The following is a 23,286-nucleotide window of genomic DNA, read 5'->3' on the forward strand; positions in this document are numbered from 1 at the left end:
TTTCAGAACTTTGATAACCAGTTTATCAACTGATTCACATGTTTAATCAGTTAATAGGTTTTCCTTTTCAGTGCATGGGAATTTCTTTGTTTATCTTAACTGAGTAACTGTTTCTACAGTGGAAAGAACTGTAGTTGGCTGATAATCTTTTCAAATATGTGGAGTTTGCTCTTGTGATGCAAGTTGCATGGCCAGACCCTGCACTCTGGAACCATCCACCAGAATATAGAGCAAATTTTGCATGTGAGTGAAACCTCAGAACGGTCTGATGTCTTGGGAATACTGAGCCTGGAGCTGCAGGGGTTTGGTAGTTTATGATAAGGCTTTTAAAGGCACTTTTTGGTATTTAAAAAAAGGTAGGGAGCAGCTTCTGAGGATTTTGCCAGATTGTTATGTACCAAATGTCTGTGGTTCCTTCAATACCTGGTCAAAAATTGCTCAACACGATAATTTCTCACCAAACATGCTGCTCTGTCTCAAGATGCATGTTTAGCATGAAACATCCCCAAGAACTGAGATCCCCAGCTCTGTGACCCACCCCAGGGCTGCACCAGCCTTCTGAAAGGGACTTCCCTAGTATCTGATCTGAACTTGCTGAGATGCATTTTGTGATATTGCCCCTCATTCTGGCAGCCATCTCAAACAAGCAGTCGGGCAGTGTGGTCACTAAACTTCCCATTCAAGCAGGGGAATTTGCTGTAGGCTGTTAGACGGCCTATTGCTAGATCCCCATCTCTTCCTCAGGGCAGAGCTGCCCAGGGCCCTGCTCCTCCCAGTGAAGCCCATGTGCCCTTTGCCTTATTTGCTGAGAGTGCACTGTTGGCTCCTATTCAGCTTGCAGACAGTTTTGTGTTGTTTTTTTTCTGCTATTCCCATTGTATTAAGGCCCGTCAGCTCCTGTGTTTATAAACAAACTTTAGGCCAAGTAGAACTATAAACTTTATTTTGCTTTTTGGAAATAAATTCGGTGATGGTATTTGCTTTCTATGTAAAGAGCATCTTGGCATGAAATAACATACAATAATAAAGTTGCAAAATTTTTGTTTACATAACATTTATCTCCCTTGAAAGTGCAGATACTTAGAGAGCCCTGCTAGTCTCACTTGGGCTCATAACAGACCCGTGCTCACTCAATCACAGCAGCTTCTGGGAAATGGCATCGTATTTGCACATGTGAGAAAGAGTTAGCAGCTTGTTTTATGTGATCTGGTTTCTTTCTAGATATGTTCATTCCAGTTGCTGTATAAAGGAAATGTTTTTAGATGAATACAAGTCCAAAGCAAAGACCCAAGTTGTGCTGCAAAGCCAGACATGGGAGTTTTGTTGGTATGCATTGGATTGAGGAAGACACAAACGTACCAGTAGAAAGTCAGTGCTGTTTGACAGGCCTGGCTTCATGTATTGTGGCTCTGATCTAAACCACAAAGATGTTTCTAAGTTCCTTTTCCAAGTGGCATGAAGGTTAAGGGATGTATTCTGTTCTGTTGAGAGACCACTGGGGACTGCCGATGGAGAGGCTTGGCTGGGAAGTACAGCTGAGCGTGGTTATGTACCATGAAAATGTGTTTGGAGCCTGGAGTTTTGGGATTGTATTAAAGCAGTGCAGCGCTGCGGTACCGTCAGAAAAGATCCAGTGCTTTTTCAGATGATGTGATGGAGAATGGATGGGGAGGAGGTGAGGGTTTATTCTTTCTTGTGGCCACCAAAAAGCAGGAGGTGATAGGAGGGAAGCAATGGGATCTTGTGGGTGTGGGAGAGAAGAAAGCAGAAGATTGGGCTAAGCCGTCTGTAAAGCTGCATTGAGTCAGCCTCTGATTGACATCGCATTGATTCAACGTTTTGTTTGATAAAGCAAAACTTCCTGAGAGTGGAGCAGATACAAGCCTTTAAGGCACTGCTCTGTATCTGCTCCTGGAACCTGGACTGAACGTGTTTCTTCATTTCTCCCTCCTGAGATGACACACAGCCACGAAACCTGTGAATTGTTTCCTTCACCTCCAGAAGATGCCCCTGTCCTCTCCCAGCCTGGTGCTCTGCGATACCAGAGGTGGAAAACAACTCTCATATCCGCCTGTGATGAAAAGCAATGGGTATTGGAGTATTCTCCTGCTCAACAAACTATTCATTAAAACCCAAAGATCCTTGTTTTACAAATGCTGTTGTGCAATACAGTGAGGATAAATGTAGTGTGGTGTTTGAAGGCTTTTTGTTGTCGCTGTTGTCAGCTTTCTGTTCCATCCTACTAAAACATTCCTCTTTGTTGGGACTCAGAAGCAAATATCTTGCTGAAGCTTTTTGAAATCTAAAACCAATTCATTAGGTACAATGCAAGTGTGGAGCACAGGCAATTATTAGGATTTCAACAGCAAATATTGCAGCCCATGAAACATTAGAATGATTTCCTCCTTGTTTAAAACGTTGCAACGCGTTTCTCCCCGGCTGAATATGCTCCTGAGCTTTTGTGTCAAAGTGAATCATGATCTAATGCTCACCAGATTACATCTGAACGTTGCAGTATTTCCCTTCTAATTCTGGCTCTTCCTACTATGATAATATTATTTGTCTAGTCAGTTATGTGCAAGTGTGAATGAGGAGCTGCGATTCCTACATGGATGCAGATGCACGTGGGAGCATCGCCTGGGGACATTGCGCTCAGGTTGTGCGCAGCAGCGCTTGTGCTTAAAAAAAACTGAGTTGGTAATTAGGCAAAGAGCATAATAAGATCCATGTCTACAAGGCCAGCGTGGCTCAGAAGGCTTTTATTTGTGTGAATTTCTGTACAAACGTGAAATACCCTGGTACTTAATTGGTCGCTGCCCGCACACTGTGCGCATTGGGGTGAACGGCTATGGGTCTGAGCCATTCCCCTGGGAGGCACGGAGCTGCGGGGCGGTCAGAGCACACTGTGTTGGAGCACACCGGCCCAATGAGCAGCACAAGAGCCTCTCTGCAGCCAGCCATCACTAACACTGCCGATAAAACCTGACATCTTTTCCATCCCCTCGTCCTCTCCATGGAACTCTAATTAATTTAAATGGCTTTACCAAGGGACCGTGGCACTGCTGAAAAGGCAGAGGGCTTTGCTTGGGTAATCAGCTTAAATACTCGCCCACTTCCTGCCCTCGCTGCTCCGAACTTCCCATTTGGGAGACATAAATACTGCTTTTATTTTTAAATCTTTTTTTCTTTCTCTCCAATTTCCTCCAGTTTTCCTAATGCGCCTCATACGAGATTCCATTTCAAAGGGCAGGATGGTGAAGGCTGTAAACTGGATGCAGACAGGAGCTTTTTGGTTCAATGTTGATTGCATTTATTGGAGGAAGGGATAATGAGGGGCTTGGTGTGGAAAAGGTACATCTCTGGCAGTCAGGAGCTGGTGATAATTAGGAAGAAATCCACGGTTTCATTTATTTTTGTGCTTCTTAAACACTACTGCTTAAATGAGCGTTTTGCAATTCCTGCTGTACCAGCACGGCAGTTATTTCTCAGGTTAAAAAAGGAACAGTTTGCTGGATACATTTTTATAAGTATGTTCATCTGAAGGCATGCCAGGGTCTCTGTCAGCTGTAAGATAAGCTTTGAAATGCCGCTACCACAAGGCCATGTATGGACAGACACTACAACAGAAGCCTCTGTGAATGAAACAGGAATATATAGCACAGCTTCTGCCACAACTGAATTCTTTTCTGTCATTACTCAAGAGAATTGCCATCAAGTGGAAGAGTGCTTCACAAGGTCAGGGCTTTAGGAGGTGAAAGGCTTGAATGTGTTTAATTTGGGGAGTGTGAATAATCCGTGGAAACATTCCTCTCCTTCAAATTATGCACACACATATTTCTTTTCATAGATTCATGGACAATTTTTTTGTCCTTCATATCCCCCTTCCCTAAATTCTGGCAAAATGCTGTTTTCTAGAAAGAGAGCTTGGGATCAAAGATGTACCTTGCTTTTAACAGCAGGTTTTTATTTCATTTATTTATTATGATTATTTTTATTTTTTATGGTCAGTATTTGTCTGACTTAACCTTCTCACTTTTTCTTAAGGAGTAGCAGTTGGCCAAGAAGACAAATTGCCTTCCTGCTACAGGCACTTGCCATAGCTGTTGTGGTGTGCCTTGGAACATGATGTCCTCCACAGGTGGCAGCCTGCAGCAAGAAATTGGTTGGACCTGCAGAGATACAGCCCAATGACAGTGAGTTTATCACCCTCTTTCCAGCTGACAATTTCTCAGAATTTCACTTCTAGCCATTTTAGGAATCTGACTAAAACTGTGGTGTGTTCTTATATTAGGGCTGTAAGTGACACTATGCAGGATACAGAAAATTGTTCTTGGACACTGTGCAGATCTCTCCAGGCAGGTATCTGTCATGTGATTGGAGAAGTTCAGCCTTGCTTTAGAGCCAAAGTCAGGAATATGTGGCTGCTTTGGGATTTGCATGCCTACATGTGGAGTTTGTGTGTATTTGGCAACCTGTGCTCAGCATCCAACAGAATCTCCTAACAAGTGTTTCAGAAGCTACTCACATGTTAAGGAGAAGTTGCTCTGCAGGAGGACCAAACTTTTTAGCTCACCATTATAAAAAGCCAATCTTTGTTTCAAAAGGAAGGGGCTGGGTGGGGTTGCTATTAATCATGTTAGTTGATTGGAAACAGAATTGAGCTCCAAGTACAGAGTTTTCTGAGGTGTTCTGAATTGAGAGTGTCTGGACTCAGCTCAGCTCCTATGAAGGCATCAAAATAAGCTGACAGACATTTGCATGAATATTGTGTGCAATGCTTCCAAAACTAAGCTTAAATCATTAAATGGCAATCAAATGTTCTTAAACATCAATTTGTGATGGTAATTGTTAAAGCGTCATTTTCTCTGAGGAGAAGATATTATGTTCTTTACCTCATGGCAGCAGTGAAAGCCAGTACTCCTTTCCATCCATCCCACCTGGGAGTGGATAATGCCTTTCCCTGACTGGGTTTAGCAGGAAAGACATACTCTGTTTATGGGTGTTTGGTTGTTAACAATTACTTCTTTATATTTTATTCATGCCAGTTTACACATTTGAAAAAGAAATGCTAGCAAATGTCATCCTACTGTGCTGCTGTTTCTCCAGTGCTGTTTTTCTAGTGCTGTTTAATGATGAATCACGAATGTTAACTTCATATATATGTAATGCTTTCTATATATACATACATATTTATATAAAAATCTGGGTGGTGGCAGGGGGAGAGTTATTCTGTCTGCCTCATCTCTTGTTTTGATCTAGTTGCTATAGAAATACTAAGATCAATTTTGACAGGATAAAATACTACAAATTACATTGTTGGATTACCTCATTACAGAGGGCTGGCACTTTGGATTGCAACATTACCGAAACGAAAAGCGTGAACACTACAGGAATTTCTGCTCTATGGAAAAATGTTATTTTTGGATTCTTCAGGAAGGCGTGCATATAAAACCACCGGTTCCCTGGTGAGTGAGCAGTCCTTGAGACCAGCAGAACTTTTGTCTCAATTTTTGGTTGTGGTAGGTGATGTCATAGTTGGACGTACACTGACATTAAGCTGCAACTGGCACCTTTGTGACACAAGCCTTCATGTTTTTCGTTGAACGCTTATGACAACTGATTTCTTGCAGCAAGACTGGTGGAGTTAGTCTTTTTATCCCTTTTTTTTTTTTTTGTGTGTGTGTGTGTGTCATCTACTACCTGTGTGTCCTTGCATCAGTATTACATCGTTTCAGTAATTTGCCGTGCATGATTGAACGTGCCTTACAGTCTCAAAGCTGGCAAATGTTAGGAAGGACTGCCCTTTCCTTCATTAGCATTGAAGGGCATGCTTTTAGAGCAAGCAGATTTGGGATGTGATCTTGCTTCCAGTGGGAGGTGTCAGTATCTTGTCTGTGCTGCATGGAGATTCCCATGAAATCTCAAGTTTCTGTGGTTTTCCTTTTCATGCTGATGGAACTTGCGCATGTTTCTGTGTGGACAAGGGACTTGGTTGAAGATGTTTTCCAGTTTGAATCAGGGAAGGTCTTGTCCTCTAACTGCTGGTAGAACTGTATTGCTGTGTTAGTAAAAAACACCTTCATCACAAGGTTTTATTTAGGAAAACATTTATCCATCAATATTATTTGTATACAGGGAGGCAATCTGTGTGATTTGGCAAATGGTTTAACATTCTGTTTTTCTTCTAGTCAAGAATATTACTCTTGTTATATCTAATCTAGAGTTGTAAATTGCAGTAGAGGTACAAATCCAAAACAAACATTTTGAAGAATGTGAATGGAGTAGTGCCCCAATTTCCATTTCAGCACTCTCTCTGTTGTCCGATTTGTTAAACTCAAGTGGTCCCATGTGTGAGTAGCATGACTGCCAGAAGTGCTCTGCAGCCATCTGCTTTTTTGGTAAGTCTTTGATTATTTCTTTGTCTATATTTCTGTCCGAAATTAGAACTGGCAACTCAATTGGTTGCTTAATATTGTTTTTTTTATAATTTAACATTTCCAACTTATGGCTAGGAAATAGCAGCAAGGTAATAAAAAGCACAAGAAATAAACTTTTCTACTGAAGTCCTGGTGGAGCTTTTGTACCATATTGTTTCAGCAACTGAACAGAGAAAGTTTTACTCTTTGTGGGTAATATCAAGCTGGAAGGAGCAGACGTAGCAGTTCAATGAACCGTCCAGAAAATGTGGAGAAGAACTCCCAGGCTCTGGTAGAGGCACTTGCAATAGAGGTGAACTTTGAAGTCAATGCTGCATTTAGATCAGAACCAAACCACACCATAGAGGAAGAAAGTTAAAAGCAGGGGGACCACTTCTGAAGCTAGGGGTCTCATATGATAGCTAGAAATTTGTTCCCTGTGTAGGTCTGCTATGGAGGCTGCATGCTTGCTGGCTCTATAGTTTCAAAGCCTGAGAGAGGCTCTGACTGATATACTGCAACTGGGTAGTGTGTGCTGCCAGGTTGTCTCAATGGAAACTTCACGAGAGGTCCTGGATTTCTTCACTGAGGACTTCAGTGCAGAAGCCAGGTCCTGTATCTCCTGTACCTGGAGAGAGGACTGGAAGTCAGGGCTAGGGCGGACACTGTGATCATTGGCTCTGTCCTTCCATGTGGAATCCAGAGAGGATACCAACACACATGCCCTGTAATGCTGACTTTGTGGCAGAGCACACAATATAGAATAATTTATTATTGAGTGCTTTGTTTGCTTGTTTTTCTCAGTGGCTTTTTTTTTTCTTTCTTTCTAAATGACATGCATTAGAACTTTAGTCCAATCTAAAGTGCAACAGCTCTGCAGGGTGATGATGGAAACTTATGTGCCAGATGCAGAGACTTGGTATTTCCAGTAGCCACTCTGGCCTGCATTGCTGGTAGGCATGAGAAGGAGGGTGGCTTTCCTTAGTGCAGAATCACATTGTAAAATGTGCCATGTTCTGAGCGTGCTGTTGGTCCCCTACCACAGCCTCTCAATCCATTGCCTGTCCTTGTCATTTCTCTTACTGTGGCAAGGGGAAGATATTTCTTTCTGATCACAAAGGGCTCTGAAAAATGAATTCCTTTTGCTCTTTCAGAATTCCCTCTGATTCTGTGAGAGATGGTGGATTTCGTGGCAGTGTTATACAGAAAACCAGAAGCTCCTGGGGCTGTGGTGGCATGGGCGATGCCGCCAAGGTGGGCTGCTCTGCCTCTCTTGATTTGCAGGCTGCTAAGGGCTAGCAGTGCTCAGAGCTGTCAGACGGAGAAAAGGCAGGCTCTGTTTCCAAATATACAAATGCTCAGAACGTAAAAAAATATTTTTGTTTTAAATTTTAATAAAGCAGAGGGAGGGAGAGGAAAGGGAAATAAAATAGCAAGTAGGGATGTGGTGGGAGCCAGCCAGGCTGGGGCTTGCTAATATCTGAACTGGGCTGATGAAAAATGTTTTAAGTCTGCCGGAAGGTCCCGAAAGCGCAGCTCTGCCCGGATTGAGTCAGTGGTGACAGGATTGGGCCCTCTGTTACTTTTTTATTTGGTGTTATAAATTACTTTCCCACATTTCCAAAGACATTAACGAATCTTTTCAAGGCATGCTGTGAAAATCATTGCATGTGTTGCTTAAACTACTTATCCATATGTAGGTTTGTACACTATAGGAGCTTTTCCTTTTTGTTTTGCTCTTCCAGAACACTGGCAAACTACAAATCTTTCCTCCTCTCCCCACTTTGATTTTTTCCAGGTAAAATGATGGCAGATGTACTCAGCTCAGTTTCATATAACATATTGCTTACTGGAAGGACAAATTTAGCTCCCTGCCCTTTTACTGTAAACTTGGTTTTGTTTTTTATGTATTTGTAATTTCCTTTCGACCATTTATAAACAGGTTAGAAATACCATTTCGAGCTGATTCTATTAATAATCAGAGTTCTTTATATGGGTTCTTTAGGATCTGTGCAGTAGGAACAAACTGTATGGTAAACAAACATCTCCAAACTCTTCCTGCTGCAAAAATATTCACTGCATTGTTTTGCTGTTCCTTGGAGTATTCTGCCTTTACTTAGAGTGTTATAGTCAGGGATTTAGCTGCTAATTGTGTTTTCCAGGAAGAGCGTTTCATTTTATTCCTTTAGGGTACAAAAAGGAATAATTTTTGCAACAACATTCGTATCCCATTAAAAAAATTAAAACTGTCATTGGAAAACTGTGAGAATTGAGTTTCTGATGACAGAGCCAGAAGGCTGCTGGCTGCTTTCCCTGCTTGCCTCAATGCTATGGCTGAGCCAAGGCAGTGATTCACTCTCACTGGACTGGGTGACCTCCAGAGGTCCCTTTACACCTCAGTTATTCTGTGGCACCATGAAGTTAGAGGGTTCTCTTTCCTCCCCCTGGCTGGTTGCACAGCCCTCCACTTCCCTTGTGCTGTTCTGGTGAGCAGGTACAATGCACTGCACCTGCACAAAGCCAAGGTGAGAGGGGGAAGTGGAGCGTGGGTTTCCTTGCAGTAAGGAGTTGGAGTGTGCTGAGCAAAGGGCTGGTGTGTGCTGGAACCAGCATAACAGAGGGGGCAGGCTGTGTGATGGGCTGTGGTGGTGGAGAGGGCTGTGGGACAGAGCTTTGGGCTGCTAAGCAGCTTACCTCCAAATGGGTTATAGCAGGGGCCATTCACATCTCCTAGCGTTCCAGTGCAAGGATGTATGTGGACAGCCTTTTTGCAGGTTGTGTTCTCCACCTTGATTTCATTTACTGATTTTAACCTGATGTGAATGTACTCATATGCAATCTTGCTATCATCACAACAGAATGTGTGGCTTCACTGGCACAAGGAGGCAGGCAGCTGTGCAGGGTGAGCTCTGCAGTCTCAGAGATGAAGGTGGATTAAAAGTTCTGTGGCCACCCATTTCCATCCCAAGGAACACTGCAATTTGCTGCTCCCTCGGTCTGCATCTTGTCCCCTCCCTCTCTTCATCACTCGTACTCATATTACCCTGGGAGCTGATTAGCTCCTTCCCCCTTGTTAGTGTTCAACCAATTTAGTGAGCTGAATCAGTTCACTGCAGGGTCAGACAAGCACTGGGGCCCTCAGTGCTGGAGCAGAGGATGGGACCGGGGCTGGGGCACACCTGGCTGCAGTTCGGGTGTTCTGCTGCCATCACTTGTGAGACTGTGAGGTACATCACTGTGTTATCTCTGCTGAAAGTTACCCCATCTCCTTGGGTTAGTGGTTTTAAAGTGGGGTTGTTTCATGGATTTTGTTTTTACAGTATGGATGATAAATCACAGTGAACGTGGGGAGATGCATGGGTGGTGAGAGAGAGCAAGCAGAGAAATAATGAGAAATATGGATTTTCAGTGTGCAGTGGCAGACCCTGGGAGGATTTCTGCATGCAGGCTATAGACCTTTAGCCCAGGTTGTGAATTATTTTTCCTTTTGTAGAGCAGTTGCTCAGAAATAGTGTCAGTAATTCCAGCAAGAAATCATTAATAAACTTATTTCTGTGAACACTAACAAACTTTGTCATTCAGGTCACAAGATAAATACATTGGGTTAAAGGTTTCAGATGTGCAGTTAATAGCTGACTGAGAGCAGTGAAAGATGGTGGTATTTGAGACCTTAACGTTTTTATTATCTGTTTGCTGAGCATCCCAAAGAAATAGATAATTTAAACATATGACACACGCTGTAGTGTGGGTTGGTGTCACCACAGCATTGAGCTCCTCTAAGCACAGGGGCCAGAAGCATGGCGATGAACTTGCTTTCAGTGCTTTGTCTTCTCTAAATGTAAATTTGGGCACCTACTTTTCTACTCACTGGTGATAACCTTTCTGTGAACTGTCTGGGGCCTCATGCTTTCACCTGTTAAAATAAATGACATTTATTAAAAAAAAAAACAATAACACCAAAACCACATTGTTTTAGGCATAAATCTACCACTTCAATTGCATGAGCCTGTCAGTGAATTTCTGACACCAAGTTATGTTATTTAATGAGTGCTATTAGGTAGTTCTGTCACTTAATAGGATTGAGGGTTGGAAATGCCATGTAATATCGCTTCACTGGAGAAAAAATCAACAAACAGCCCTCACTAAAAACCTCGCGTTGCCTTTGATGTCAGTGGGACCTGCTGTCACTTCAGAGGGGAGCCCGCCGTGCTGTTTGCACGGGGCTCCAGCTGCCATTTTTGGAGGAGAGGCCACCGTTATTCTTGGCAATGTGACACGAGGGCACCCAACAAAACAATTCTCCCACCATCAGACCGAGAGTGAAGAAACATTGAATAGCTATGGCAGAAGTTATGTCCATCAGATATCCTCTAGTTCAAGGAAAAAGAACTGTGGGCTGTACATTGTCACGTTTTCACTTTTACTGGGTTAACGCCTGAAATCCCTGCTTAGGCTCAGGGCTGTCCTATGTGGTGAGATTCAGATTTTGTGCTGAAGGGTCCCCAGGTGAACCTCTGCTTGTCCTCTGTGGTGAGTGAACTCCCAGGTCATTCAGAGTAAGGGCAGCGATAACAGTATATTCCAACCAGTTGTACTGATTTGTTTCTGCTGAATCTCCTAGAGTTGAGGAAAAAACATAAAAACTACGGGGTAAGTGGTGGAAAATGTATAATCAAATACCAGCAAAACCGTTACAAACATTGCTATTGCCAGCTTGGTTAGGTAGGTTGTGTGTGAGCATATTGTAAGCGCTGTACACGTGTATTAAAGAAAAGGTAAATTCCAGACATGAAATGAATCTCCCCTGAAGTCCCTGACAGAAGTCTCTCTCACTTCAGAGCAGTCAGGACTTCACTGCAAATCCTGCTGAGCCCATTTCAGGCTGGATAAGCTGTATCCAGCAGGATTGAATAAGTCATGTGCAGTGTACTCCATTTTTATAAAGGGATCTGGAAGCTCGGTAGTGGGTGTTCTTCAATCCTAAGGCATACTTTTGAGGTTAAGATATACACAATGTTTTCCTGTAACAAATCAGATTTGTCATTACTTGAATAAGTACTGATAAAGACCTGGGAAGAAGTTAAATCCTACGCATAACTTCATGAAATAATAGCAATGAAAATGCTTTAGAAGTGAATTAGGCTGCAATATCCTCAATTCTTCAGTTGTGACATATGATTTCCAAAGCCTGTGGCAGATCTTGGAAATAAAACTGGATCTAAGGATTAAGGGTCCTTCCAAGACTGGACTTCTTGCATTTCATCTTAGATGCGTCAGATTTGCAGAACTTCAGGTGTGTTTTTTATTGAAATCCTTGTCTGGCTGTTAATTAGTGTGCAACTCACAGTGCTTCCAAGTGGGATTTGTGACCTGAAAAGAAAGTGGGTTATGCAAAAAATGGCTTTGGCTTTGTCAGGGTAGTGAAAAGCGTGTGCTCCATTGCAGCTGAAGACATTCAAGCTGCGTAGCAAATGTCCTTTGGGTCAAAATGATATATGCACTTAGAGAAGGAAGGGGAAGTCCCAGGGTTTGAGTCCTTGGTGAAAGAAAGGTTTATTAAGTGCAGATCTTTTTATGGACCTTGACAGCGGGATCAGAACAGGATGCGCCCCCCTAAGCTTTATGGAGCCCTGCTGGGATAGGTCATTTTGGGACTAAATCAAATATGATGTGAGCCAACTTATTCTGTTTGGAAAGCTGTACAGGTCCCTGGTTTGAAACAGGCCACTTCATCCAGCCCTACCCCTGACAGAGGTGGCTGCCCCCCAGCTCAGGCTGCCCAGGGCCCATCCACGGCCTCGGGCACCACAGGGAAGCGGCACCCACAGCTCTGGGCAGCAGTGCCAGCACCTCACCACTTCTGAGTGAAGGATTTCCTCCTGCAACTTTGGGATATGTTTCTCAGATGCTGTGCCACTAGGAGAGCTTCACTAGTGGTGGAGCAGATGTAGGTCGTGGTGGTGTGTTGACAAGGAATTCACAAAAGCACGTGATGAAGTTGTGATGCAGTCCCTTCATCCTGTTAGTGTCTGTCCTCAGCAAAGGGGAAGTCCAATCCTGCATGCTTCTTGCTCCACTGTTATTCTTCTTCGTGGCAATGACCTGGATCAGAAAACACGTTCAGCTAGGAACTAGCCAGGCTAAAATGAAAGAAAAAAAAGAGAAAAAATCACAAACTTGGAGCAAGGCCAGGCTGAAGATCTTCTGCAGCTCAAAGCTCGTAGGAATAGGCAGCACAGGGCAGTCACAATTTGCCCATGAAGACCTAGGAGGGAATCAGGCGAACAAATGGATCATGGGGACATACTTCAAAAGCCAGCTTCTCTCCCTGAAGGAGTCGACTCCCTGCATCAGTGACTTTGTGGGAGCTTCCCTGCTTCAGTGCATTAGCATTATTTTCCATGGGCACAGGCTGGGAGAGACAGGTTTCTTCACTTTCTACTGTATCTGCATGAGAACAGCCTTCAGGAGGAACGCTGAGACACCACAGACTTCGCATGTAACAGCTTTGGTGTGGGAACTGCGATCACCGCTCCGTAAGGCTTTGGCTGCCTTCCCAGCTCGCGGGTGTTGAAGTTCTCGGGGTGTCCTTGCACAGGAGTTGGAGGCGATTTATAGCTCGTGTGTTGGGAAACAGCGTTCGTGCAAATCATTTTTCTTAGATAAGTGGGAAATCTGGAGTCTTTTGGGACTTTTGGGTAGAAAGGCTTTAGCTTTTATTTTCTTTAGAAGAAATAACGCAGTGCTCCCACTCCTCGTATTCAAAGTAGGAAGCATTTATGTTTTGGAAGACTTTTATCTCTGACAAACTGAATAAGAGAAACAAAAGAATTAGCCTGAGCTGCCACCTCCTCCCAGACACCCCGAGCAGTCCTATTAATGGATGGTTTTTGCTTTTAGATGATATACAAACTGTCTTTTTAGTTGTCCTGCAAGGCTGAGGCCCTGGCTCCCCAAAGTGCAGCGGTGCTTCCAGCGGCTGATGCACAGCACTGACGGGCGGCAGGGAGAGACCTGCGTGGAGAGTTTCCGTCAGGCTGCAGCCATCAGTGTGAGGCTGCTGGGCCGGCTCCAGCCAGCCTGCGTGATATTTCCTCTGGAGCTTCAGTCGGATTAGATATTCATCTTCTCTTCCTGTTCCAAACCGTTGTTTAGTGTTGATGTGTCCTCTCGTGCTGTTGCCAAGTTCCACGCAGTGGTGGTAAAGGCAGTCCTACATCTATGCTGAGATTATTAAACTCTTGGGGAAGTTTAACCCTTTCTCTCCATTGAAGTTAGTGGGACTTATGCACCTAAATCTCTTCAACTGCTTTGCAGATTCCAGTACCACAACAACCTAAAGCCCAGGCTCAGCAGCAGTGGATCCAGACCTGCTCCCCAGGCTGGGGATGCTCACCACAATGGTTTCCCTTCTGGTAAGGGAGCTTGCCATGCCTGGGCTGCCTGCAACTTGCTTTCCTGCAGAGTGACTTCAACCTGCCCACAGCACCTTGCACATGATCCTTGTATGTGGAGCTTTGCCTTCCAGACTGCACTGTGCCCTTCAATATTGTGGTGCTGTTGGCTGGCCTCTACACCAGGATAGCTGTTACAGCTCTTCTCGTGCCCCACTTTGGACAGGAGCCCGGCAAAATGACTGTCTCACCAGTGAAGTAATGAAGGGTGCTGCAGGGAAATCTTAACACCGTGGTATTTGAACATAATCATTAAGCCTTTACACTTTTGATAGATCACATGACTGGGTACGAAATGACTGCATAAAAACCTATCTCATCTGGGATAGATGTTAATATTCCCCTGGAAATGCAAGTAGCCAAATGTTTCCTAAATGGCTACAGTTCTCTAAAGGAAGAGGGTTTCCTTTGGCATTTTTTGTTTGGATTTGCTGTTGTTTTGTTGTCTTTTTTTTCCTCTTTCAAATCCTTGGTGATACAATAACTGCAAACAAATACGTACATGCAGAAGTTCACAGCTTCTCACATGGTACATGTGCCATAGAACGGGACAGCGGACACATAATGAGGAGCCTAATCCATTTCTGAAATCCAGTCACAGGACTGATGGCTTAGAAAGACTTTTAAAACTCATTGTCTGGGAGTACAAGGATGAATAACTGTAATAAGCTTTGAAATGTATTTCCTTAAGAACAATGCGGTCTATTCCTTTAAGTTGAGGCCTTTGATTCATTCAAAGGGCTCTGCTGAGCGCTAAGGAGGGGAGGTAGGAGTCAGGCTGGAATTAAAGCTTTGGCCTTGGTAGAGGACCTGTATCTACAAAAGCTTGTTGCAATCAAAACCCCAAGCAATCCCACAAAGCCCCTCCTCCAGATCTGCAACCCTGTGCACAGAAAAGATGTCAGCTTTTGCTGTAGTTGTTACAGCATTTTAATTTCAAATGGGACTGCAGACCCCTGTTAATATTGGTTGGGAAGCAATAACATGGATAAGTTCTGTAGGAAAAATATAAAAGCCAGGGAAAAAAAATTGTGTCAGTGTACCTCTGGTGTCAGTGTGTGAAGTGCCAGCATACATAATGCTGCTTTTCTCCCTTATTTTTTCAGCCTCAGAAGGACTGGGCTCTTCTCTGTCTGCCTGACTCTGTAAAGAAATGACCATGGAGAAGTGTTTCTCGGTGATGAATTTCACACAGAAATCAGATCCAAGGTCGTCTTCTTCTCTGGCAGGTCTGTGATTTGGGGCCAGCCCTGAGGAAATTCTGTCCTCTGCACGTGAGCATAAGTCAAAACGGGAAGCGGTTCAGCAGAAGTCAGGAACGCTTCCACCGCAATAAATGAAAGCGTAAATTAAAGCAGCTTCAAGGAGCAGCCGTGGCCTTAACACCACGTCTGAAAGGCTCAGTGCTTGCAGACTCATAGAAAAAATGGGTTTGGAAAGATCTGTAGGCATCCGGATGAACCATCTGCTCAGAGCTAACTTCCAAGCTTGATGGGAGCCATGCAGGGTATTACCAGCTGGGTTTGCAAAACCAAATGCCGTGGAGAAGGGAGTCCTTCTGTCTCAGGAGCATTGTCACTTGCAGATGAGCTGTGCCTAGCTTGGGGATTTATTGTTAATTTTGCTCCTGTCTCAAAAGCCTTCGATCACTCAGGCAAATTAGAAGCCACATAATAAAGAAGAGATCGGTCATTCCCTCTCTCCTCCTCTCCCTTGAGCCTGTGCTAATCGCTTAAATAATTCTTCTTATCTCTAACCATCCTTTTTTTATTCTCTTCAAAGCATCCTTTGGGAAATGTACTCCAAAGACAGAGCTGAGAGTCTGGCAGCAAATAAACCGAGTTTCAGTTCCATCCCTTTTTCCTCTGTAGACCAGGGAGCCCCAGGGGGATGGGAGTACCTGAGCAGTGTGGGGACCTGATGGTGGGTGCCTGAGCTCAGAGCCCATTGCCCTGATTGAGGCTCTGGTGCAGTGAGGAAGATCTGGGCATAATATAGTGCACACTCTGTTCTGCAGTCTAGTCTGCTGCTCACTGCTAGGTTTACAGAGAAGAAAGCTGCTGCATGCCAAAATTACATAAATTCTGCTGGTTTCCTATAGCCTAAGCCTCACATTCACTAGGTATGATTACCTCATGCTCACCTCTGCACCTGGGGAGTACACAAGGCCAACAAACAAGCCGAGCCAGAAAAAAGCTTCCTGGTTCCTGACATCACTTTGCTTATTCAGTGAAACGTGGTGTGCGAGGTCGGGGCGGGGGCACGTGGGGCTGCTGGGCGCAGTGCTTGTTTGTTGGGCTCAGCCTGGCCCTGGTGGGCTCTGCCAGGTGAGCTCTGGTTGCAGGAGGGCAGTGAGGGCAGTGTCACTCTGGGGGAGCACGAGCTGTTCCCTACTCACGTGGGCAATGCTGCTCAGGAGGGTGAAACATGAGCTTTTCTTCGCTGGAGGGCGGCAGGTGACGGTCATGAACAACGACCAAGGCAGGAAAACCTCCGCAGATAAAGAAGTGCCTTTTCAGCCCAAACAAGGGGTTTCATAGACAATTTTTATTTGTTTTAGAATTTGTGTTTCCCCGTGAAAACTTGATAGATTTTCCTTTTTAAATCAAAATATCTTTTCAAGGGAAACAAGACCTCATTTACCTTCCTCTGCGTAAAGCTTGCTGTCTTCTTCAGCTGTCCCATGAGCTTGTAGGTAGAAGTTAGCACACATTATATGGAACAGAAAGATGATCTATAGTAAGGACCGCTGTGTTTTCATTTGTATGCGCTCCATTCTTACGTGATGCTTTGAGCCAAGTGATGCTGGAGGCAGTAGGAAGGTGGGACAGGCTCAAGGCTCGCTGTCTTTAACTGCAGGTTTCACAATACAAAGGAGCCGCACCAATGAGGGAGGCACCACTGATGCCTGGGCTCTGGCGTGCTCTCACTTTGCCAGACACCCAAAACCCATGTGTGAGTGAGGCACTGTAGTGTCTCAACCACAGGTTGTGTCATAAAGCAAAATCCATCCGCATTTCCTCAGTTCCAGCCTTCGGGAACTGTTGGCTTTCCTTTCACCCGTCTGTCTGCCTTCCCGGCTATTGCTACGAAGCGCTCTGCCACGCCTTGCTGCTCTATGCCCTCATCTAAGTCGTTAATTAAATCACTCAGTGGGAGCATCAAGATAGTCACGGGATGGAACGAGTGATCCCATTGCTGCCACGGTTGTCCTCCTGCTCCCTCCCCACCCACCTCTTCCATTTCGCTCCTGTTGTATCATGTCTCTGTGGAACATTACCATTTCAAGGCAGAGACTGTGCCATTGTTTTCTGAGAACCACCCAGGATAGTGAAGGGAGCTCAGTAATAATAACTATTATTAACACTGTGGTAGAGGGCGGAATTTGGCTGCTGTATCCTTTTTGTGTGCAGGGCTTTATGCTGAGATACACTGCTCTGCTCTGGCGTGTGCATGCACTTGGAAAAAATAGAGCATATGGACTTTTCTTCAGTTCCCAACATTCCTGAAAGTACTTTTGAGTCATTGTAGCTTGAAAATGTCCTTTGCAGCGAGCTCCTCCTGTCCCTGTGCTGTGCGTGTCCCCGCTGGATGAGCGGTGCTGCAGGCCACGAGGTGCCCCGTGATAGCGGCTGTGAACAGGCGGCTGTGCTGCTGCGAGGTGGGGGGCTGGCGGGCACTGAGCAGCTCAGGAGCTGTTGCTGCAGAAGTGGGTCTGTGTGTAGGTCCCACTGTTCCTCAGCCTCAAGTCTCGCCTGTTTTTTTAACATAATTGACTTAATTAGCTCAGTTGAATGGGGATTGTACAATAAATGGAATCTACATGCTTCCTCTGAGGAGTGGTGCTGTACACAGCAACTGGAGCAGCAGTGTTTCTTTAGCCCACACCAAACTCTTGGTTTGTACTGTGACTTGCAAAAGAAATGATGTCACTAATACAACGACCACTCATTTCTGTGTTTCTCAGTGGGTCTTCTGACAGGATCGTTTCAGTGACTGCCCTCCAGCTCAGTATTTATTTCAAACATCAGTTTCACATCTAGTAATAGCCATTTACTTCTTTCTGATTGTTTTGGTACCTGGTAAAGGGAGCAAAAGGGCAGAACCCTTCAGAAGCAGCAAGCACATCCAAGTACATCCATTATTGCATTACCTCTGATCAGGTTCTTGGAGCTTTGGTCACTTTTTTTTTTGTTTTGTTTTGTTTTGTTTTAATTGATTTTCTGAGTTATTGAGGTTTGGAATACAAAGTGTTCTTTGATCCTTGGTACTGTTTTTTAATACCCAAACTGTTTGATGCTTCCTATAGCAAAACGACATCTTGCAGTTCAATCATCTCTCCATTACAAAATGAGGTCTGCAGGATCCTCTGATTTGTATGGCTTAGGGGAGAACTTCCTATCAGCTGGGACCGGAACTCAGTCTTTGGACCTCTTTTCTTCACCGTGTTTTAAGTCACTGTCTGACTCTTGCCATTTAATTAACTTTGTAGCACTTGACAGCAAAACAAGGATGATTTTATATTCACTCAGGAGGGTTAAGATGCTTAATTAGGCTGTGCTTTTGAAGTAGTTCCCTTAATTCACTGCAGAAGATCGGTGTATTCATGTATATCACATGCACTGCATTTAAATAGGTTTATACCAAGAGCATTAGGTGAGTGTATGCTTTGGAAGAACCTTGTGTGCACCTCTGCCCATGATAGCATTTTGCGTCAGCTCACTTCTTTGAGTCAGAAATGTAAATGTGGTAATCAATATCTCCGTGAGCCTGGAAGGCAAAGCCCCACAATTAACAATAACGTGCAGGTGATAATTAAGCTTGTTCTACATGTCCCAGTTCTGGAGGCTGATAACACAGACAATCTCAGCTGCCTGGTCATAGCTGATATTTGGGGACGGGCAGCAAGGAAGCTAAGATATTTTTTAAAAAGATGATGTGGTCATGCAGGAATGCAGTCATGTGAAAAGTACCTATGATAGAGGGGGAAAAAATGCTTCATTCTTCCCTAGCTAGGTCTCTCCATTTCTTCCCTGTGATCAACATAACACATGTCAGAAACTGAGTTTACGTGGACCAAGACTTGGCACGTTGTACCAGCAAGGCATTGGCTCCTGGTGATGTGAGGCGCTGGCAAGGTGCTTGGGCCAGCGAGCAGCCCACACTAGGTGATAATTTATGGCTACCTGTAATCTCCTCTAAATAGAAACCATTTATATTCTTGCTAGGGAAGCGAGAAATGACCAGACAATGAGAGTTCAGCCAAACCAAACCTTCCTATAACTCTGCAAAAGGCAAACGCTCTCTGGTACTGACATTAACAATGGTATGGGCTCTTAGAAACCGTACAATTTCGGTTTTATTTATTTTAATACTGTTTGCCTGTGAAATTTCAGAAGCTGGCAGTTTATAAGAGCAGAAGCTGAGTTTTTACTCTTGGATTTTGATTCAGTTTCTTTAAAGCACAAGAAAGACTGAGCACCAGCCCAGTGCTGTGCAGCATTTGTGCCCTCCCAATGGGTGCTGTGTTGATAACCCAAAGGTGCAATACAACAGCCGTTACTCAGTGATGCTGTTGAGCACTGCAGCAGTGGTGCAGATGTTATCCTTGCCCCACCCTGTGGTTTGGCATCATGCTGCCCTCCCTGCAAACTCCCATCTATGTGCTGGGAGGTAAGGACGGGTCTGGGGGTGCGCCAGGCCATGGCCAGTGGGAGCTGTGCTGGAGGCAGTGAGTTTGGGGAAGGTGTTGGGCTTTGAAAAAAGCTGGTAGCCTGAAGGGGCAGCAGAGGCTGCTCTCAGTCCTCCAGGTACTTGGTCTGTGCTGCTGTGCTTGGGTGAAGGCTTCCAACAATGGGCCTGAGGCCTCCTGTGGGATCTGATCACATCAGGTCTTTGGGGGATGCGCTTTGGTAAATCAGAAAGTGAGCTCTCCACTCACAGGCCCTCTTCTCTCTCTAAGATTTAGTATGTCCATAGTTGGCACCCAAATGCTACGGTGTGAGTATAGGCATGCACTGAACTAACAGATCCAGCTGGAGAATCTCAGTTTGGATCTACCTGTTTCTTGAACCTGGCTTATTTATAAGCTGAGATCAAGGATTCCACATGACATTTCCCCAATCCCATGGGTGCTATGCCTATTTCTGGTATGAGCTATTCTCTGCCCTGTCTGTCTGTATGTGTTATTTATCTTTGCACATGTGCCTAGCTTCATGTTATTATTTATGAATGCTCCTCATCATTCTCCCAAAGAGAGCCCAACACTGCAAGGGGGCAGGGACTCTGTTTCTTACACACAGTAACTCAGTACAGCCTTTAGGCATCACTGAAACTCAAAGCATTCATTCCATTGAGTTTAGCCAGTAAAAAGCACTTCACCTGTCTCACACTTCTTGGAGTTTTACTGATTTCCCTTCTGTGGAGCAACAACTTCACCACAATTCTTCCCTTCTCTCTCTTTTAAAGTTTTCTTTTTTTTCTTTCTTTCTTTCTTTTTTTTTTTTTTTTTTTTTTGCTAACTGTTAAGCAATTCCACCTGGAGATGTGAGAACTTCACAGGCTGTAAAGCTTACATCCTGCAAATCTCCTTATCCAGTATTAAAAACATCTAAAGGAGTGGAAGCACTGCTGAAATATATTGTTATGCTTAGGAATGGACACAGGGATGAGATTTGCTCAACAAAATAATCTTTATGGTTTTAGGAATGGCACAGTGAATTAATATGAATCCAATGGAATTATAGAAATTACCTTCTACAGAAACAACTACTTTACAACAGTGAAGTTAAAGTCATGAAAAATATCTTAAAAGCAGTTACTGTGAAAGTCCTTCTCTCCCCACAGTGACGTTTGCAAAGGGGAGACATCTGTTTCTCATGTAAATTAATACTTACACTTAAGATACACAATAGAAATATTTATCAAAAATAGGATAATGGCAAAGACTGAAAGGATTGGTTTACGCACCCATAGTGGAGGCAAGACAACACTTGCAAATTGCGTAGAAGCACACTGATCTTAAGTTGAAATACTCTGTATAAGCATGGGATTATTCGTGTCTGTGTGTTTGTATATGCATTTGTGTCTACGTACTTAGTAATTGTTTCTAATAGGTTATGGTTTTGGAAATACTAGCCTGTGCAATACTAGTCCCATCCTCATATTTACGTAAAACGTTTGCCATTTTTCATTGGCTTTAGTTCTTGTTAACTTATGGAAAAGCTTTCTAGCTACACTTCCATGCTCCGTTGTACCCTGCCATCACCACAGCCATACAGTGTGGTGCTCCCAGGCTTCTGTTTGAAACAAAGATGTAATGCAGAGCCAAGGAACTGCATGATGTAAATCTGCAGAGTATCCCAGTCCCTATCACAGGCTTATATCTCCACTTGATGAGTACTGAAAACCAAAGCCTGATGTCATGTGTGCATTCTCAAAGGAACGAAGAAGAGCATGTGAGCGTGTAGTTGTGTTACTGAAACATCACCATGTCTGTGCTGAACTGGAGGCAGCAGCATGCAGAGCTTTGTGGTTCTTTATGCCTTAAAGGAAAACCTTATAACATGTTTTTCTTCATGTTGCCATAACACTTTGTATCTTAGCAATAAATACTGGGTAGATTTAGTGTTATCGCAAGAAATTTGTGCTCCGGAGATTTACTGTTCCACTCCCACAGCACCTTTAAACCCCACATCAGTGGTAGGACAGCAATTCCTGGCCGCCGTTAGGACCAATTTACCTCATTTCCTCTGTTTCAGCAAAGTGAGATCGAAGAGGTTAGAAAAATAACAAACATAAAAACAGGAGGAAAGCTATTGCTAACCTCTGCGTGTAACAGAGTCACACTTCAGAACAAGCCCAAAGGGTTCTGCTTGGCGGAGGCGAGGGGAAATCTTTGTACTGCTGGGCTCACATTGCTGCTTGTCGCTGTTGTCATGTCTCATCTGGGTGTCTTTAACATGAAATAAAATATTACCATGCTAAGGACCAAAAAAGTGAGAAATGCACTCATCTGTGTCCCTGACTTGTGCCAAAGAATTTTTCATTCCTACCTCAGCTCTAATGTGAAATGTGTTAAATGAAAATCTCCAGGAGAGTATCCAGAATAGATAGGCATGTTTAGGTCAGCATACCATTTGGCATTGCCATGGACCTCGTCTCTAATTACTAAAGAAATAGTGAGTTAGTGACTTAAAGTCCACAGTGACTGTGACCTAAATCATTTCCATTCTGGATAGTGGCCTGAAATAAAGAGGGCTTTTCATTAGCGTGGCACAGATTTAGTGTCGTGGGACATGGAGTTTGTGCTTCAGAGGAAGTGCGGTCAATGGGCCATTAAGTTTTGAAACAAGAGGCAGACATCTTCTAATCTCAGTGCTGTTGACAATAAATATTGGGGAATATCTTAATATAGATTCATGATAGCCATGCCAGAGCCATTCAAGTAAGCTCAGGCTTGTAGTACTATGAATGTGCATGCACTGCGTTCACATAATGGAGGGATCGCTTGTAGGTCCCAAAGGAAGTCTTTCCTTTCAGCCCTGGAAGATGAGAAACCGACTGGGAAATCTAACCCGGTGTATGGATGGAGTAGCAATTACTTGTATTGTGGGGATTTGCTTTTCCCCTGTTGAAAATAAAATGTTAAAATTAGAAAACAGTTCCTGAATTTTGGCAGTTTCCCATTCAAAAACAAGTAAACAAGCAAACCTCAAACCAAGATTTACACCTTCCAAAGCCCTTCAGGATACGTGTGCAAGGGGAAGCCGGGGAGATGCACGCCCAGCTCGCTGCAGCAGGGCTGGTGCTACTGGGTGCAGAGGGGTGCCGTGGGGTCTGTAACCATGGGCGTGCTGTAGGGTCACCACTCATTGGATCATTGTTTTCAGTGATTCAGCCTGAAACAGCCAGACTTTGCATTTTTTGAACTTGTGACGTTAGGCACTTTAATGCAGAGTTTACCTCTACGGCTTGTGCTAGATCAGCCATTTGTTTGAGGCTAAGGCCAGCGTCCATCTTCATGAAATACACTGCTTTGGTCTCTGGGCATTTCACCACTTCTTCAACAGAAAGGTTCTCTGGACAAAGATTTGCATCACCGCCCCCTGGAGTCACACCATCCTATGAGTAGGTCCTGTGAAAATATAGCACGCAATCCTGTAATTAGACGGTGTCATAATGTACACACTCAAAGGGGTCAAACAGAGGTCGAGCGGGCAACCTTATTTGTGTCATTTCTTTCTTTGCTTTTCACCCTGCAGCCTTAATAAATACTCTTTTCACAGTTTCTATATGCACCTGTGTTGGTCAGGTTCCTCCTTTTCTGTGCTGCCCAAGCATGAGCTCTGGTGCCAGCAAGGATGCAGCGTGCCCTGCTCAGCTCAGTGATCTCTGCCTGAGGCATGCCTGGCACG

At 44.2% G+C, this 23,286-nt stretch overlaps 1 long non-coding RNA gene across 4 annotated transcripts in view; it reads left to right on the forward strand.

Moving 5' to 3' along the window:
- LOC107054215 overlaps positions 1-15,723 on the forward strand; it is a 56,570-nt gene extending 40,847 nt beyond the window's left edge. For 3 of the 4 annotated variants that reach the window (XR_005862757.2, XR_006931086.1, XR_006931085.1), the window contains exons 3-5: positions 4,045-4,193; positions 5,336-5,465; positions 6,306-15,723. This is a non-coding gene — a long non-coding RNA (uncharacterized LOC107054215). The remainder of the gene's footprint in view (positions 1-4,044; positions 4,194-5,335; positions 5,466-6,305) is intronic. The other variant, XR_006931087.1, reaches the window with a different exon arrangement.
- The last annotated feature ends 7,563 nt before the right edge of the window (positions 15,724-23,286 follow it).

The sequence above is a fragment of the Gallus gallus genome, chromosome 10 (assembly GCF_016699485.2).
Source record: "Gallus gallus isolate bGalGal1 chromosome 10, bGalGal1.mat.broiler.GRCg7b, whole genome shotgun sequence".
Lineage (NCBI taxonomy): Eukaryota > Metazoa > Chordata > Aves > Galliformes > Phasianidae > Gallus > Gallus gallus.